Source organism: Biomphalaria glabrata, chromosome 5 (genome assembly GCF_947242115.1).
Source record: "Biomphalaria glabrata chromosome 5, xgBioGlab47.1, whole genome shotgun sequence".
In the NCBI taxonomy this organism is placed as follows: domain Eukaryota; kingdom Metazoa; phylum Mollusca; class Gastropoda; family Planorbidae; genus Biomphalaria; species Biomphalaria glabrata.
Genome location: NC_074715.1, coordinates 45,434,822 through 45,455,314, shown reverse-complemented (window position 1 = coordinate 45,455,314; position 20,493 = coordinate 45,434,822). Strand labels below are relative to the sequence as shown.

General features: G+C 37.2%; 1 protein-coding gene across 3 annotated transcripts in view; it reads left to right on the top strand.

Annotated features, from left to right (window-relative positions):
- Positions 1 to 20,493, top strand: part of LOC106060637 (caspase activity and apoptosis inhibitor 1-like) — a 121,833-nt gene that overhangs the window by 8,807 nt on the left and 92,533 nt on the right. For 2 of the 3 annotated variants that reach the window (XM_056029890.1, XM_056029889.1), the window contains exon 2: positions 4,411 to 4,617. The exons of the other annotated variant lie outside the window; for it this stretch is intronic. The gene's annotated coding sequence lies outside the window, so the exon portion shown is untranslated. The remainder of the gene's footprint in view (positions 1 to 4,410; positions 4,618 to 20,493) is intronic. 3 annotated transcript variants of the gene reach the window in all.

Genomic DNA, 20,493 nt, shown 5'->3' with positions numbered 1-20,493 from the left:
ATCGCATGTTGTTGGCAACTTGAATCAAGCAGCCTCCCCACTCCATTTTAAAACACGCACACGCATCATAGAAGTAATTTAAAAAATGAAAAATTGACACACGCGCTTTAGAGAGGTATGCGTGTGTGTTTGCGCGTGTTTTGAAGAAAAGGGATAAGGGTGAGTACTCGATGACCTGCTTGTTGACCAATTGTACAATGTACATCATTTGTTTAGCAGCTTGACGGATGGTCAAAGGTTGGAATGATGGAAGGTATCTTGTGTGTCAAAGAGCTATGGTTAAAAAGAGAAATAAAACTAAACAGAGAAAATAAAGAATATTTTTTTTTAGGTAGAGAGATACAATTTCGCAAGGTGTTTCATAACCTAACAACTAACGAGAGAGAAATAGTTAGAGGGAAAAATAAAGAAAGGGAGTGTGAGTGCTCTGTTGAATGCACAGATTGACTCTTTCCTGTTCTGTATTACCCTCATTCAATTTGCCTTTAAAAAAAAAAATAATTCCTACCCTCATCTGCACCGGCGCCCTGCACCCGGTGACAGAGGAATTAAAATGTATCCTAATCTATTGATCTTCTATTTAAACAAATATTGGAGCAGAGTAGAAAAAAAAAGAAATAGTTGAAGCCTTCATGCCAGGTACTTTCAACGAATGAAGTTTATTTCCATACAAAGCCCCTGCTCACTACAGCACACTCATACGCACACACAAAGAACCGGAAATCTAGCTTCTCTGAAAGGATGCTGGGAATGAAGGGTTGCCAGTAGTCGTCAGCAACTCTTTCTATCCAAAATATGTTTTTCAAAGTACAAACAGAATTTAATTTTTTTTTTTTTGGGTTTACTTTTCATTTGTACGTCGCTCTTTTTTTTTTCTTCATCCGCCCTTCTCTCTGCATTCTTTAGTTTCCTCCACGGCATGTCGCGACTCTCACTGCGGGGACACCAGGAGCCAGTCGGCGGCCGATTTCAAAGCTCATGTGATGTGTGTCTTTGACATCGTGTGATGTGTGTTTTGACTCACATGTCACCGAGACACCTTTTGGAGAAATTAGGCAAATTACTACAGCGATTCTCAACCTGTGGAACGCTGGCTATGGTGACGCGAGCATAACATTTTTCGTAATATGAGGTGGGGGAGTTCATTGTAGGGAAACATTGCATTAATACAATAGTTTTGGGAGACTGCGCAAAGACGAAAAATAGTCGTTCTTAGAGAAGACATAATGATGAATACAATAAGGCTTATAATGTTTTTATTCAAATTTTTTTTTCGGTAGTGTGAATTGATATTGTTTCATAAGTGTACTAATCTAAATATAAAGTATTTCGATCGCAATATTTGACATAAAATGGTGTTTTAAACATTTTATCCAGCACAGCAGAATCAAATTTCTAAGTTCCCCCCCCCCCTTGATGATTACTATTTTGACAGCGATCTCTTACTAAAGCGTTGTTGACATGTTCAAGTGCTTCAAACCTCGCCCCTTTATAATTTTGCCACATTTCTCCATATTCCGTTCTTTCTTTTTCTCTCTTATCGTACTTCACTGCTTCAAGGGAGATTCTTTTAATGTGAACCGAATCGTTTAATGAAACAGATACATACATAAAAATCTTTATATGATAAAATTGAATGTGTGACAATATCAAGTTTATCTCTCGGTTGGTTTGAATAGAATTGTTCAGGTTTGCGTCTGATTTTTCCAGAGTTCATAACTATATATAAATCTACTAAACACCCCGGAAAACAAACAACAAAAAACAACACATTAATAAATGGAATAATAATTCCAGTAGTTCACATTTGCGCACTTGAATGACAAAGACTGATGCTTTTCTACGTAGATACAAAAAATAAAATATTTTTTTTGTTCTTTTCCTATTCTAGCGCTAAAATTGATTATGAGAATTTATGTTAAATCTCTTTCACATGTACTTTGAGTCCTTGTCTAATTGAAATCTTGTGAACAATTCTAACGGAAGAACTGACTTGGTGAAGACAACAACTTGCTTATCTCTTTACCCCAACCCTCACAACAAACTCGCAGGAGTTCTCACATAGTTTGAAACCGTCATGCTTTCTCTGCAGAATCAAAGCTACTTAGTACGTTTAGCAAGTGCACATTCTTACCCAGTTCCAGCTCTAGGAGTATTTTCGAGAACCATTCCGTTGAGAATTTCTCAACTGGCAGCGGGGCATAGCTTTTTTTTTTTTAACATCAGGACGTCTGTCTAATTGTAACCGATCGTTTGACATTTCAAAATATGAAACGTTTTAGAACTCAACTGTCGATGAAATTTTAATTGCATATTGTTTGTTTTAGAATTGGGGCAGCGAGGTAGAGACAAACACACATTTTCTTTTTCATTTCATTAAAAAAAAAAGATTCTGTCAAAATTATTTTTTTGAAGTCGATATTTGTTATTATTATTTTTTTTTCCAAATTGGGAGACTAGACATTCCTTCAGTGTTTCTCAAAGTAATGGCTTTATTGTTAACATTTCCTTTAAGCTGGTTTCAAGTTACAATGATATTACCCCTGCTACTTTCAGCACGACTTTCTATACAGCGATACAGAATAAAGCATGGAGACAGTGCGAACTAAAACCTGACGTGACCAGTGATTTGATAGTCAACCTAGATAGGTAACTGATCCCTTCTCTAAGGGGATCCCTTTTTTCATCCATCGGAGAAATATCTGTAGATCAAGCACCGCTGTCTTTTGGACAATAATAAGTTTTGATAGTTGAGGCAGATTCGTTTCTTTTAGACAAATCTTGTTGCGTTGGCTGCTTCACTGAGTTTTGATCTTAAACGCACTGCAGGGTTACATGGCTCAACAAGGTTTATATACGGACTCCTAAGCCTTAAAATGTGACTTTCCATATCGAATGCTCTCAGGATGTCATGAAGTCATTATCTCTGGCCAACTTGTGAGTTCTCTTCTAGTCTAGTTTTAGTGTGGGTCATTCATTTTGGAAACTTCACATTGTTTCCCTGTAAACTAAAGGTTGCAGTTATTTTACAATTTGAGAACCTCTGTCAGGATTGGAACATCATTGCCTGTAATTTTTATGAGGACGATGATGATATTACTACATGTTTGAAAAAAAAAAGGTAGGTCAAAGTCATCCCAGTTGCCGGATATACTTTACTTGGCACTGGTCCTCAGGCTACACACCCCGATCATCTGGTTCCAAAGCATTGCTTCTATGTCACAGAGCGCTTTAGCTTGGAAGAAAAATGTGTTGTTCGGATTCATTCAAGTGTAAGAAAATAACTTCAGACAATTTCATTTGGAGCACTTTGTTGAAAACTAATTAAAGCTTGAGCTGATCTCCCTTGAGTCGATGAAAACCTCTTTTTTTTTTACCTTCGCCTCCTCCAGGTTTTTCAAATCATCTTGTATTTAGGCCTTGTTACAACTTCTCCGGGAAAGCTAACGACCGAACTCTATACAAGCTCTAAACTTATCATGCCAATAACTTTTTTTTTTGTTTAGACTTTTTTTGTTTTGTTTGTTTTAATATCATACACGTGCTTTGTGTATCTTCGCGTCGGGAAGAATTAGATCTTATGAAAAATTTAATTTAGTTTATAGAATTACCTGGTCGATGATGAAGAATATCGATAGGACCAGGTGTTTACGTCTGCAGGTGGAGCGATGAGTTGCCGAGATCTATGATGAGAGTTGATTGATTTTTTTTTTCCTTAGATATTATTAAAACTGTCTAATGAAAATGTATCTGGGCTGCCATGATGGTTAAAAAGAAGGGGAGGTAACTAGCTCGTTGTTTTAATTTCTTTTTTCCTGCCTTAACCATATTAATGAATGAAAAGTTATAGAAATATATTAAGATTAGCGCGTTATCTTTCAATGTATTCAGATGCCTAATCTCCACCACCCCTTTAAGAAAAAATTTAATGGCCAAATGTGTGCTGTGAAATAATACGTTTAAATATTATTTTGAATATGCTTAAAATAGTTGAGTTCAAAGATGTTTAATACTTGCTACTTCTCTTTGAATCTCAATCACGTACTATACATAGTAAAATGTCCAATATTTCATACCATTCAATTATTGCATAGTTAATGTTCCATCTAATCATGTTGTTACTGGAAACAAAATGGACTTTACAGTTTCCAAACAATCTCTTCGTATATAATACAGACGTTAATTCAAAAAAGAATTATCTGTATGTATGACCATGATGGCTATTCATTGGTTAAATATATATTCTAACGGAGGCATCATCAATAGTAAGATTATTGTCAATTAGACTTTAATGCCGCGAAAAGTGATTTCAAAAGGTATTGTTAGTAAATAGAATTATGTCCATGATAAAACGTAGTTATTCTGTTTATAATTACTTGAAATAAATAACATAACTATTTAAATTTTCAGGTCAGCTCCTGTACATCATTGTTCATCACTGTGGATTTGACTGTCCAATTGGAAGCACTAGAACCTTTTCTGATTATATCTTCTCCGCCCCTGTTCTCGCCTTTTACAACTTTGTTTTTTGTTGACTTATAAATTTCAAAGCGAACAGGGAAAAAAAAACAAAACAAGAGACCTGTTTACCTGCTTTGAGCACCATCTAAGACTCAGGTGAGTTTTTATTTTCCATTTGAGATTATCAGTTGGGTGCATCTCTTGTTTGTTTGGTTTTTAAACTGTTTTTTTTTTTTTGGCTAACAACATACTTGAAAAAAAAACAAAAAAAAAACTTATAATTACCAGCTTGACTGAATGTTTTTTTTAAAGATGATTGCTAGCTTACCCCTCTCCCATCCTCTACAGCTATACGTTTTGTTTGCAATATGAGATATGTATTGCACCGGTTATCTTCCTTATAACGGACTTTCTGAATACCCGACTGTTTGGCACTGGTAGCCATGCGTGATCTCTTATTTGATGCTTAAAAAGTGTACACTAACACACGCACACACAGTCACGCGCACACATTGTTACGTTGGAATGAGGTGGTTTATACGTCTTAGTATTTTCAGACTTTTAATTCCGATGACCTAAATTCCAAAGTACGTTTGTTTAGTCGGAAGATCTAACGGAATTCCTCTTTACAAAAAAAAAATAAATAAAAAAAACTAAACACTTCAATTATTTAAGTAGAAATCATGAACATATTGAAAATATACTTTTAAACACATAATGCAACTTAATCTCAATAATATATTCACAAATGTAGACTGAACAATGAAGCTTAAATTTATAGACAAACGGATTTGTGGACCTGTAAAAAACGCATCTCTCCTACACACAAATATGTTTTCAATCTGAAAGTTCTCGTAGCACAAATACCATAAAAACTTATCATTTCTAATGAACTCCCTTGACGTATTGTTGAGACCTTTCTCTGTGTCCCGTGTGCAGTTGACACACGGCTAAAGTGGAGGTAACAACTAATTTCAATAAACAAGAAGAACATATGCCCTAAAGGCCTGCTTTGAAACTGACCTGCAGAGCATCGTATTTAACTTTTCAAGAGTATGTTCAGACTTCGGCCTCACTATAAACGCAAACAAGACTGATGTCTTGTGCTTGTCAGCTCCAGGTAAAGCCATTTCTCGAATCCAAACATCAAGATACATGGACAGGAAATAAATGCAGTGGACAGATTCACCAACCTTGTCAGCACACTTTCCCGGAATGGAAACGTCGATAATGAAATCAACTTGTGAGACGCCAAGAACATTGCATCCTAAGCTAGACTGTCTAAAAAAAAATGTTTACCACAAGTACTGAGTTAGGGATCTTTCGGGCTGTTATTCTCCCCACATTGCTCTATGCCTAAAAAAACGTGGACGTTATACAAAACCAAAATACCTGACACTGAAGTCCTCCGAAGAGCTAGCTTGCAAAGTATTCACACAATCCTGATGCAGTTTCATTGCAATGGTAAGGCCACGTCAGCAGGATGGAAGACTACCACATCCCCGAAAGATTCATTTATGGACAATTGGAAAAAGGGATGCGATCACAAGGTAGACAAAAAAAAAAAAAACTCTTCAGGAACACCCTTAAATCTTTTCTGAAAGCCTTCAACATTGACCCTGCCACCTAAAAACTGGCGCAAAAACTGAAGAGGACAAGAGAACAGTGCTGGTAGCAGAAAAGCGTCAGAGAAAAAAAATAAATGCAGCCGACACTAGCTCCAGCTGGACTAACCTGCTCAGTGTGCAGCCAAATATTCCGGGATCACATTGGTCCCACCGAGACCAATAACATGACGAGGCACAAAACCCCCAGTGCAAAGCCCTCATCCTTCTGAATCTCAACAGTGGTCATCATCGGATTACGATGGACAAACTACAGAACACAAACGTAGGCCAGCAATAAATGAGATGATCAAGACTGGATGTCATTCAGAACATTTAATGCATCAATATAAAAGGGAATCAGTCCACTGTTGTCGCTGTCACTATCAAATAACTAAGTCTGAAAACTACTTCTGAGTAAAAAAACGTGATTGCTTCATAAGACGCTCTTCTAACAACTTTTATTTCATATATATCAGGGGTTCTCAACCTGTGGGTCGCGACCCCCTTGGGGATCGATTGACGATTTGCCAAGGGTCGCCAATGACCATCGAAAATGTTTATTGTTTTTGTCTATTCCTTTATTGCTGTGTGTGTGCGGGGGCGGGTTCGCGGCAGAGTGGTGGATTGTAAAAAGGGGTCGCCGAGCTTAAAAGGTTGAGAACTCTGATATATATGTATATATTCCTAGTCTTTGCCAGATTTGGCGCTTACATTTGGGATTAATTAAATTTATTTTGTATGTCTTTGTGACAATGACGTAATAAACCAAGACTCAAAAGACTCACTAGTAGATGATTAACTCTTCGAGAAGCTGATGTAAAAGTAAACTATTTACACTTCTCTTGAGAGCTTAACGCGTACGTCTCGTGACATACGGTACATTATATTACGAAATAGTTCTGTCAAACTTGAAGTTCACTTGACTTCACTCCTTGTACACTGTACAGTGTGTTCATTAGAGTCACTCTATCTCAGGGTTCTAACGTTAAGATCGCCACACTAGATCACACTCTTCCATCGCTACATTTCAAAGGACATCGCATTGGTAATAACGTTTCACAATTCACAGCTAAACTAACAGTGTAATACTAGACACACCATATATTCGTTTTAATGGGAGAGCTGGGCGATCAGCAGACACGCATCAACATATATTGATGTAGGAAAGATGATGAAACTGTGGTGGACATAGAGCTAGGCTGACCTAGCGGGCACACGCAGAGACGTTTTGGAAACCTCATTGTTTTACTATCCATCGTCCAGGCCAGCAGCGTTGACCTTTTCCCTTCATGAATTATGGCCGCTTTATAACTGACCTTTCTGCTTTGTCCAGTAAAGATATTTTAATTGTGTACATGATGTCTGCATGCGGAAACAGTTGATATTGCAAATGCAAAGTCAATGGACTTGTGCGGCGTCTCTAATAGCCTAAATTATATATATATGTGTGTATATATATATATATATATATATATATATATATATATATATATATATATCTATATCGGCAGAGAGAGAGGCTTCTATAATAATATTGGGATCAGTCGTAAGAGTACAACTGCTTCTGTTAAGAAGTTTATTTATTTTTAATATCGTAATTGGTGTTTTCTAACTCTACTCTGGGTCTATGTTACATAGATATTATTGCTTATTTGACACCTATTTTCGGAAGTAAAAACTTCTATCAGAAACCAAGGCAATGGATCGGCCAAACTTTCTTTTGGGAACAAGAAATAGATTTCTGTAGTTAGGAATGCATTAAAAACTTAAGAATTAATTGACATTTTGCTTATTTTATAGATAAACATTTTATCACAAGAAAATAGAGAGAGAGATAAAGATAAAGAGCATTCCTTCTGTGCTGCAACGATTGCGACTTCCTTTCTGTCGCCAAAGAAAACTAAAACTTTGCACACCTGTGTTTACAGCTTTGTCAAACTTCATGTCTATTAATATCGTTGCTAATGAGCATAAAGATAAAACTGTGTTAGAATCAATATTTCGTTATTTCTTCTTAAAAAATATCGTTCCAACGTGAACGTGATTTACTGCCTCATTTTGGACATAAAATGGCAGGTGTGCTATAATCTGTATATTTGAACACATGGGTGATCGGAGCCTCTCAAAACGTTTCTTATGTTATTGTGTGTTTAAATAAGGGTTTTGAAATGTTGCATTTTTACGATTTCTACAGCGGATGATCTATTATACAGGCCGCGGGATACACATTTTAATGTATAAGGAAATCTACAGGCGTAGATGGCAGACATTAATTTGCTATTGAGAACAAAATCTATTTCTAACATGTTTCCTTTCACTAAAGCTGGATACAAAGCTGTGAAAAAAAAACAGACGAGTAGAAAATGTAATCCGTTCTCTTCAGTACATCGCCATTGTTTCTGACCTACACGTCGAAATGATCTAGCTGACTTTTCGCACTTCTATCCTACTGCTATCAAGCGGATTCAGACAAGCTGGTAATGTATCGGCTTATTGGCTTCGTCGCCAATAAAGTTTCTCCACTGGATACGATCCCAATAATTTATTGCTCAACTCAAACTCCAGCCAGACTTCAACTTTTGGGTTTTGTTTCGTAGTGGAAAAGGGGAAAAAAATAGCGGGGAAATTAAACATTGGTGGTCAAATGATTGTGGGAGGGAGGGGGGGTGTTGGGGATGAGTCATGTTCTCTGTCCATTTTGATGAGCTTGGGCCGTTTAGTTCGATTCCCAGTTGAATTGGTCAGTCATTATAGGTACACTTTTTTTTTTATCTCCCTTTTTTTGTTCGCCTACCCACGCTCCAGTTATTTTTAGCTTTGTTATGTTGACTTGTGACGCAGACTAAAGCAAATGTTAAAATATAATTTTTCCCCATGTGTTATACTCCCCTTTCTCCTGTTCACATTTCTCTTCTCTCTATCATTCACTAGTGATATCCGCCAAACAGTGTATCACATGACATAGATCTAGATATTAGTGTTAGAAGTTATGTCCTACCCCCCAAACTGTCTCCTTTCTCTTTACCAAAATTGAATCAGCCTTTTCTCTTAATCATCTACTAGTGACATGCACCAAAAAATTGTATCACATTGATTTAGATGTTAGTGTTACAAGCTGATCTTGCAGCTTACAAGATTCCTACTCCTTATTTGTAGTCGGTCGTTGGTTTGTAGCTCCTAACAGCTAGTGCAATTAAATTGATATAGGCGTATTTAATTTAAAGTGCTTAAAACTGAATAAAGCTTAAATTTATAAATAGACATTGATTCAACTTGAAAGAATGAGAAATAGAAGTAACACAAATGAAATGATAATATAAACAAAAACTATCTCACTACAAATACACGTTTTTACTGTCTCACGTCTTTACTGTCTTGTCTTTGCTGTCTTTTGTCTTTGCTGTCTCACGTCTTTACTGTCTTATGTACTGTCTTATGTCTTTGCTGTCTCACGTCTTTACTGTCTTATGTCTTTGCTGTCTCACGTCTTTACTCTCTTATGTCTTTGCTGTCTCACGTCTTTACTGTCTTATGTCTTTGCTGTCTCACGTCTTTACTCTCTTATGTCTTTGCTGTCTCACGTCTTTACTGTCTTATGTCTTTGCTGTCTCACGTCTTTGCTGTGTTATGTCTTTGCTGTCTCACGTCTTTACTGTCTTATGTCTTTGCTGTCTCACGTCTTTACTGTCTTATGTCTTTGCTGTCTCACGTCTTTACTGTCTTATGTCTTTGCTGTCTCACGTCTTTACTGTCTTATGTCTTTGCTGTCTCACATCTTTGCTGTCTTATGTCTTTGCTGTCTCACGTCTTTACTGTCTTATGTCTTTGCTGTCTTATGTCTTTGCTGTCTTATGTCTTTGCTGTCTCACGTCTTTGCTGTCTTATGTCTTTGCTGTCTCACGTCTTTATTGTCTTATGTCTTTGCTGTCTTTTGTCTTTGCTGTCTTATGTCTTTGCTGTCTTTTGTCTTTGCTGTCTTATGTCTTTGCTGTCTTATGTCTTTGCTGTCTCACGTCTTTACTGTCTAATGTCTTTGCTGTCTCACGTCTTTGCTGTCTCACGTCTTTGCTGTGTTATGTCTTTGCTGTCTCACGTCTTTGCTGTCTTATGTCTTTGCAGTCTCATGTCTTTGCTGTCTCATGTTGCTGGTAAGTCTCCTCTTTAGCTTTCACACCAGTCCCTTATTTCATTTGAATTACGCCAACTACCCCTTCGATTCGCCAGAAACTCATCAGCCTACACAACCAAAACTATCTGCTCCCCTTTCCACGTAGTTACATCATAAACAAGTACATACTCTCGAGGGCTGTCCAACAGATTGCGAGGCCCTATGCGAAACGGAGTTCGCGGGGCCTAGTCTGGGTTGTGATAAGAAGAATAAGTGCAAGATTTTATATTAGATAATAAAAATTCGTCTTTGCTTTTTATTCTTACTTTACTAAGTACAAAATCAGTGTCAAATTAGTTTTACGAGCTATCTACAATAGATAGTAGTTTTATTTCAACAAAAAGCTGATAAACATTCAGATCTAACATTTAGATTTACTGTCGACTACCAAAGTATCGTTTTTTTTTTTTTTAAGAGGTCGAGATAGATTTAGATCTATATTTGTATGCCAGTGACTATCAAAGTAAATTAAGAATTTGAACATCTTGTTGTGGTTAAAATTCGCCTTATTATTACATTTTTATGAAATGAAAGCTTACAATGCCGTTTTTTTTAATTGCTAGTAGGGTTGGCGTTTTCCATAATGAATGACACCCAGAAATGACAATTTTGTCTGTTTTACAGGAGATTGGCATCAGTTTTCAAAAGATTTCTACAATTTCAGGAGATTTCCATAGATTTTTCGTATATTTTACAATTTTATGAGAATTCTAGAAACCCTTTAATAATAAGTTAAAATAGTTTATTTTAATAATTTACACCTAGAATTAGCGCGGGGGCCTATGAAAGTGCGGGGCCCACTGCGGCCGCATAGGTTGCAGTGGCCTAAGACCGGCCCTGATACTTTCCATAACAATCCTACATACACCATGCTAGATGTTTGTGTATAAGATTCACTTGGCCACTTACTATCTCTTCTGTTTGTCTAAAATGTGCTTTGTACTATACTACTGTTCATTGATGAAGAAATCTATTATTTTCCCGCCTCCGAAATACATATTGTTCCATTTTTCTTTGCTGTTCTCCTGTTTTTTTTTTTTGCTTTTTTTTTAAATAAAAGCTTCCTGACCTTGACCCCTGCAGCTTTGTTTTATTTTGTATTATTATTTCCCATACTTGTTAGATGTAACAGTTTTGAAAGCTCAACTGATTTTTTTTTTTTGTTTGACTTGTATTTTATTTCTCCTCGACCCCCATATCCCTCCTCCGCCCCCCCCCCCCCCCCCCCCGTCTGCACAGTTTCAAATTATTGACACGCCATTGCGTGATGGTAATAACTGGAGGCGATTAAAAAGAAGAACACAACAAGGATTGTACTGTGTACATCAATTGTACAGCCGTAACGAGCCGTTCAAGTCTATCCCAAAACACACACACACACAAATCGATAAACAGACACAAGATTAAAGAAATCACAAAATAAAAATCAATTCTGATGTTTTTAACGTGCCCCACCATTTTGTTTTTATCATTTAAAAAAAAATGAAAAACAACACTTCTGCCAGATCTTTATTTATGTATAAATTCAGAAAACAGCAACGTCCGTGCCTTCAGTTCTGTCAGCGTTCTTTCTAGGAGGGTAAACAATGGCGTGAGTCCTTCGTGTCGAGTCACATTTTAAATAGACCTAATTAACTTACATAAAAAAATTAGTGCCTGTATTTTTTTGTTTCTTGTGGTGTGGGGCTCAGCTCTGTGGGCTCGTCCGTTCTATTTCAATCATTCCCATTCTTTATACTTTCAAAACTACAAGCACTGACCAGTGTTTTGCTAAACCTGCCATTTTCTCATGTATAACTGCCTTGGTAACACGTTGAGTTCTTTTCTTTAAAGTATACGTATATTTAAACTTCCAAATATTTGATTAAACATCATAATATCTGTAAAAGAGGAGACTACTCTAGTTAATCTCATTAGGCAAATTCTTTACACAAAGAATGAATGCATGCATTTGTCAAGAAAGATAACTTGAATAAAAAAAATGTAATAGTGTTAAAATGACGTGATTGTTGTGGTATTCTCTTTTTTCCCCCCGCAACGGGCACGGCTGGCGCAAGAGCAAAATTACAAGACTGGATTCACCAGACCACATACCGTATTTGATTTGTGGTCTTTTTCTTTGGTGTGTATTTTGCTCTATGCTAATTTTCATCCCATGTCTGGAAATAACGTCTTGTGATTGGTCTCTGTTTCCTAGATAGAGTGTACATATCTTCCAATTGCAGAGTTGAACATCGGTCAACATTTCTTGGTCAAACCAGCAGCATTGGCATTGTAACATTGTTGTATGAGGGTACATAGATCTATTGCTGATGATTAAAATGCGATGTTCATATAAATGTTTGGGATAAAAACAACTACTCTTCAAATAGTTCTAAACTCATACTATAACATGTTTAAATACAACATTTCATTGAAATGAATTCTTTTGTAGGTTCATAAAGTATTTTTTTTTTTTTTTTTTTTGCAAAAGAACATTTATTCATGACACCATCACCATGCCGGAGATATTTGTTATGAAGACAAAAGAAGCCACAGGTTCTGTTACCAGCTACACTACATTAGTAAAACACGGTATGTAATGGAAGATGTTGGTAGCAAAAAAATACAAAAAGGAGTAGACAACTCTACCTATCTTTTTTCAATTACTATTCATATTTAAAAGCTAACTCTTTTACCCCATCCTCCCGTTCCGACCTTTTATTCCCCCTCCTCTCCCATTCCCTCACATCCCCACTTTCAGTATTTTTCATTTTTATATTTGTCTGGCTCCTCTCCAAATTAACATCTGTCGGTACTCTCTTGCCCCAGAGTTGTCGTTCTTGTTTTCAATTCTTTCTTCAATGTTCTTTAGCCTCGTGGTCTGGCAAACACAATTGAAATAAACAGGTTTCTATTAGTATTATTGCACAAATATTCTTCCTATCTATTCGCCCATGTACTTACCTACCTATATTGTCTGCTATCTCGTCTGTACGATCTTCTATCCGTCATCAACGCACCTATCTCGAGAGTATTTTTCTTTTTCTTTCATAAGTAGCAACAAAAAAAAAGTAAAGTTCCTTTTTCAGACTTTGTGATCCATAGGACAGATGATGTTGAGATCATCTGTTTCTTTGGCCAACGGTTCACGAGCAGGTTGTCATGTGGCTAGCACAACGACTAACCGACCTTACTTTCCCCAACTAAAGTCAGGCACTCACTAGAGTTGAGTGAACCCATTGGTGCCCTAAAAAGTCCAAATTTCAAAATTACAGTATTCCACGGGATTTGAACCCAGGACCCCAGTTTCGGAAGCCAAGCGCTTAACCACTCCTTTTTTTTTTTTGATAAATAACAGCGCTAGAAAATGTTTCACATCTTATAGTTCCACTGTAGAATTCATCCACAAATATGTAGGAAGGCGCAATGGCTACTTGGTAATTAAATGAATATGGTTTCAGGCGTCAACTCAACGTTTTAAATACGTAGTAGCGTAGCTAGGGTGTGGGGAGTGGAGGAGTCCAAATTTGATAATCCCCTCCCCTTGGGCCCCCACTTGTGGGGCCCCCCAAACGAGTGACCGAAATTTGTCTTTACATTACCTATTAAGCCATTATCTTTCATGTCATGATGTCGAATGTCAAAATGTAGGGGCCCCTAAAGAGGTCAGTCCCCCCCCCCCCCCGTGGCATCCCTAGCTACCCTACTGTAAATACGTGCCATAGAACAAATTAAATATCTTCAAGGAAAAAAAACATAAACATATGTCAGAGTGAGTACTAACAGATAATACATTGGACGCTCAAGTCTTTTCTCTGTGTGACAATTTTAAGCAGTGCGATACGTAAGTTTAATGCATTGCATCAGCTAGCATTCAATTTTCAGCACGCTAAGACTGCTCTCCTAGATCAACGTGCTATCTTTATATAAAAATATTTGGTTCCATTAGTTTTCAATTATATTTTTTTGATAACACCACATGCGTCAGTTATGTAGACATTGTTTTGAATTGTGTGTTTCTGACCTGACTGCACTTATTGACAAGAGGGGGCTTCCCCTTCACCCTCACAGCTTCATTCTAACAACTGATGGCGCCCTTTCTATTACTCGCTACTTCTGCACTGAATGGCACGTTTTACTCGCTTCATTAATAAGGAAATGCCTTGCATCCGCAGGACGCCGCCATTGGGAACGTAGATAATTGAAGGTTTTTAAATTGGCAATGAACATTTTCATTGTTTTATGTCTTGATCTAATAAAAGTTTGTATCTTGCATTTATCTTTAGTTCTAACAGGAGTCTTTTGTGTAGGCTTTGCTTTATGGAAGTCATAGAGGGATGTCTGCTATTCAACATTTGTGCACCTCGTCATCACTTTTGTTCTGTAATGTTTCAAGGATTGCTTAAATTTCCCCCTAATCGGCCCTCACAACCTAAATATTACTTGGAGTTTATGTTCAATGGTAACAATGTGCCCTACTAGTTTCAACTTATCGAATTTAAACATTATCAAATGTAGGAACGTTGTCTCATGAAGACATTTTCATCTTTTATGCTATACATTGAGCTTTTTAATTTGTTAAGTATTCTGTATTTGTTGTCGCTATGAAAGTAACTTTGGTTGGTTTAAATGTATAGCGTTTGTAACGTCTCTATAGGTCTCTATAGAAATAATTAGAACCAGTAAACTAATTGTGTACTTTCATTGAGATCTTACAAATTAAAGTGACGAAGTAAGAGAAAAAACAACATTCCAAAGTAGTTGGAGCCAATCTTTTATTTTTAAAGCATCTCTCAGATACAATCATTGCCAATTGAATTAAAGAATAATAAAGACATAAAAAGGGATGAAATGTCGGGTCTAGATTTAAGATTGATTTCAATGTACCTCCCCATATAAGTCTCAGTAGTACTAATATGCGTGTCTAAGTAACTTACTAATGCTAATGTCACTGGTTCACTTACTTCGATCACTAAGAGTCATGGGGTTAAAGATTCCCCCCCCCCCCAACCCATTTTTTTTTTATTTATTAAAATTGCAATCGTTTGTTCTTTTCATCACTTTTAATTTGGCACGTATTTGGGTTTGGGGCCAACGGATGAAAGACCGAGACCAAAAGATGGCAGCAGGTCATCAGCTCCTCCTAATGAAGGAATGCACTACATTCCTGGACAGAGCCAGCCCATAAGTGTCTCTTTCTACAGCACAGATAAGAATCCGTTGGCAAAAATGTGAATTATCTTTAATTGCTTTTCCCCTAATTCTCCCGTTGGTTTTGTCTGTGTGTGTAATGGCTTGTATGAAATACAAAAAAACAAAACAAAACAACAATCAACAATACTCAACAAGATTGGAGCGTACTATCTATTCAGTACTGTGTCCTAGAAGCTAATGAGTACTATTCTAAGCAATGACGTAAACAGAGCCTTAAAGAAAAAGGGAAAGTCGATCTGTCGAACCGATAAGCTTCAATACAAATAACACACCGCCTGTGTGTCGCCCTGATTTTATTTCACCGACCAACGGTACCACTCCACCCCCCCCCCCACCCCCCGCTCCACATATAGAGCTAAATATTTTTAAATTACATGCATTGTAAAAGAAAATGAAACATATCAATCCAGTGAAATTATTTCCCTTGAACCACGCCTCGCTCTCCTCTTCCCCTTTTGTTCAGACTTTTATAGAAGTCAAATCCTATATCGTTTTTATCTGTTGTTGGTTTTTTTTTTAACTTTTACAAATTGAGCCCGCCATCTGTTTTGTGCGATTTAATTAGTGGATTTTTATTGAAGTCCGGCCTCACGTGGTCCGTTTGGAACTGATTTCGTCTATCCTGTTGAAGGACATAAATTTTACGCTGTCAATTCGTGCCTCCCGCACTCGCTCCCCCCCTTCCCCCCCCCCCCCCACGACTCTTCTTCCTCCCCTCCCCTTTCAAACTCTCCCTTGGCTTCTTCATTTTCAAGCGACTACTGCTATCACCCCATCTCGCAGTTTATTGAAAGTAAATAATGCTTTGTTGGCATCCCTCTAGGTGTAACACGGGCCGCGCGCGAGGGCTGGAGAGGGTGGGGAATGCCTGAGTGTGAGTGTGTGTGTGTGTGATGTGGAAGGAGGGGGGGTGTGCGCTGAGGGTGAGCGAAGACCATATGGTGCGAAATTGTGAAGATTTGTTGTACAGGAGCCTCCACACAGATAGGGAAAAAATAACTTTTTTTTTTTACATTATTATTATTTGAAACTGGCGAAGGGCAATAAAACAGAGACGAACTAAAAAAAATGAAGGTTTATTTCCCCTGTTTAACATGAGTTGCATTTCTGTAGAGGGACGCTCTATGATAACATACGTTTATATATTATGTCTGTCTGAGTGTGTGGTAGAATTTAGTTGTTCGCCCCCCCCCCCTCCCCCGGGCCTCTAGCTGACAACTGCAGTCAACGTGCAGGGACTTAGACTGGAGAAAATGTGTGTAGAGTGTTCCGGGTCTAGGGAAAGATGGCGCTTCACTATGTACGGTAGACAAAGTTGAGGTCAACCGTCCATGCAGGTCCATGCAAAGTCACGTGTCTTTTTTACTTCCTTTTATGTAAGACAACGGACCTCAGATCTTTCATTGAATTTTTACATTGGACAATGTTAGACCAAGATGTCTTATTGCAAATAGGAAAATGTCACTAAAAAAAAATAATTGCCACTGTTTTTTTTTTACCTACATTCCACTTTTTTATTTCTTGAAAGTTAAAGCTTTGGTTCAGTCAAAAATAACAATATACAATACATGTTTGTTTGTATAATAGTTTTGTATAGATATTTAAATTGTCAACTCTGAATTTTCGCTGCTCTTGCATTGTTATTGAAATGTAGGAGGCGACCATTGTTAGGTATCATATTAATTGAATAAAATCACGTTCGAGATAAGAATATTTTGCATTACGTAAAATATCAATCGAATTTTTAATAGAGGATCACTTTCAAATTTGTTTCTGTGTATTTAGAAAGAAACAAAGTAAAGTTCAAAATTGTTCAAATAGACATTTATATACACTGGCATCATGGAAGGTCGAGGTTCAGCTGCCGAGCTGTAAATACAAGTATAAAATAGTTTGTTCTATTCCCCTGCTCCCTCTCTCTTCAAGGCTATAGGGTACGTCTTGCCAACATATACAATTTCTCCTTTTATTTGACTGATGACGTTTCTTGTCGCAAACAATGTCCAAATTCAGATTTTTTGTTTGTTCTGGTCCTAAACAATGTCCAGATTCATACTTTTCTTGCTCTGGCCAGAAACAATGTCCAAATTCAGATTTTTTGTTTGTTCTAGTCCTAAACAATGTCCAAATTCATACTTTTCTTGCTCTGGTCAGAAACAATGTCCAGATTCATACTTTTCTTGCTCTGGCCAAAAACAATGTCCAGATTCATACTTTTCTTGCTCTGGCCAGAAACACTGTCCAGATTCATACTTTTCTTGCTCTGGACAGAAACAATGTCCAGATTCATACTTTTCTTGCTCTGGACAGAAACACTGTCCAGATTCATACTTTTCTTGCTCTGGACAGAAACAATGTCCAGATTCATACTTTTCTTGCTCTGGCCAGAAACAATGTCCAGATTCATACTTTTCTTGCTCTGGTCAGAAACAATGCCCAAATTCAGACGTTTCTTGTTGTGGTCATAAATATTTAAATAATGTCCAAATTCAGACTTTTCTTATTCTGGTCACAAACAATGTCCAAATTTCTCAATGTTTTTGTTTGTATTGTCTGTAGAACTTCACACCACCTCCCCCTTTATATGATTATTTTTATATTTAGAAGACTTTGCTTTGATGTCCACGACCAGCTCCTTTTTATTCTTGTTTCTTATCAAAATTCTGTCTCGTTGGGCTGGTGAAACAAAGTAGGACTCCTGTGCACTGGTCCTACAATTCCATGAAGACAATGTTTGGATGGCTGGTTTGAATCTTAGTATTATCGGTGCTATTACATATATCGTCCAAATGATGAATTAATAAACAATGGGAAGGTTGATATTTTGATTACGCTGTGTATTAGTCCCCCCCCCCCCCCAAAATAAATAAATAAATAAGGCTATGATGTAGAAAAGACTGTTGATAGTTTAACAAGCAACAAAATCTTTGTGGTAGAACAAAAAAAAATAAGAACATGGATGGGTGGGCTACAGTGCTTTTTTTTTTTTGGCTATTAACATGGCACATCTGTCCAGCAGCCTCTTGTTACCATAGTAACAGTTTGAATGAAATGAAATAAAATAGTCACATTCTGCTTGTCTCCTCCTTTCTTTTATTTGTTTCCCACTTGTATATTTTCCTTAGTCCCCCCTCCCCTCCCCCCAACTCCTCCCGTCACTCTCCCGTTACCGGTTACAATATACGTCCGATTCTTGCGCTCTTAACCAGAGGGAAGAAAATGGCGCGCGAAGCCACTTGACTTTTTTTGATATTTCTGTAAATATCATCACGTGAAGTTGGCAACCAGAGCCGTAATTCGCGGGGTCGTGAGGGGGGGGTACTTGTTTAACCTGCAGGCTAGAATTGAGAGGAGAAAGAAAAGGTTGCTTGCTGTAAACAATGAGGATAGGGTCCTGACTTCTGATCTTGGAGAAGGAAATTCAAAACAAAGTATTGAACTGCTCTGTCTGTGCGTCTTGGACTCGCCTTGTCTCTGTCTGTTACAGTAGTGCCACAGTTTGTTTTCTACACGCAGAGTGGGGTTCACAATTTTCAGGGTGGTCCACTTTTATGGTCAATAACAACAAGAACAATGTCATTTGAGCCTAGCCACATTTAAAAACTCATTGGCTTTGTTTGGCTTACATTGTATCTTGTTAGTCGCAAACTTATATATATATATGCATATGCTGTAAAGATAATCTGTTTCTATGGCAGGCGAGGGTGTCATGTGGCCAGGACAACAACCAACCGCTTTACTGTTTCCGACTAATGTCAGGTACACATACCCATTAGAGTTGGGTGGACTTAAATAATCCCTAAATTATAAATCCCAGTCTTCTTCGAGGCTAGAACCTGGGAACCCTCGGTTCGAAAGCTAAGAGCTTCACCACTCGATTTATGTATGTATGAAATATAGCAAATTTAACAGAAATAATGGATCCATTAAATCAGTAAAAGTAACTTGTAATAGAAAATGTTTAGAAGCTACAGAGAAAATTAAGCATATTTTTTTCTACTGATCTAGTATTAAGATTGCTCAATGTTAATAACATATTTCTTGTCACCACTGATGCTTCAGGTAGTTCTATAGGGTGTTTGTTTAATTTGTTGAATGCAACAGTATCAGAGATTACATCCAGTCTTTATGTTAGTACGAAATTATCTGATGCTGAAAAGAGGTAGCGGTTTTGAATAAATATACATACCTATATATATATATATATATATATATATGTGTGAGTGAAAATACAAGAAATATCAATATCTGAGCTATTGGACATAAAAAAGGTATAAAAGCAAAGCCAGACAATCAATGTGTAATCTAAGGTAGAAGTGGACATGAAATGAAGATCTGTTTGATGACATGAAGAGAGAAGCTACCACGTTATTGTTTCAACTCTCAAGGAAAAAACAACACATGTCGAACTAAACTTTTGGCTTGGTTAAAATATATATAGACTCTATGTACTTAGCGTCAGATGTTCTACTTGATTGGAGATGTTCACAGTAGACTCAACAACGACACATGACACACAGCTATGCAGCACTCACTTTAGTTTCTACACCGGATACACCAAACAGGCACGGCGTACCAGCACCTTTTTTGAATGTGGGGGAAAATTATTACTTTTTTTTTTTTTTTAGTATTTTAACGTTTAGTATTAATTTATTAGTTGTTGAAAGTTAGGCAATCCATTACTGAGTACCAGCACCTATTTTTTTTTTACAAAAAAAAAAGCGCTGTATATATTTATAGATATTTATTTATTTATTTATATACATATATATATATATATATTTACAGTGCAGCCGTCTCGTATATGCTAGTGACACCTAGTAAAGGCAGTGACACCTCGTATAGGCCAGTGATACTATAGGTCAGCGATACCTCGTATAGGCCAGTGACACCTCGTATAGGCCAGTGACACCTTGTATAGGCCAGTGACACCTTGTATAGCCCAAAGACAAAAACTAAGAACTATCGGTATGTTTCATCTACGGCTGCAATATGGCATCATCTCTTTTCTTGTGCAAGGTTCGAGCGATTAAAAACACGAAGACACTTCTTTGTGCATTA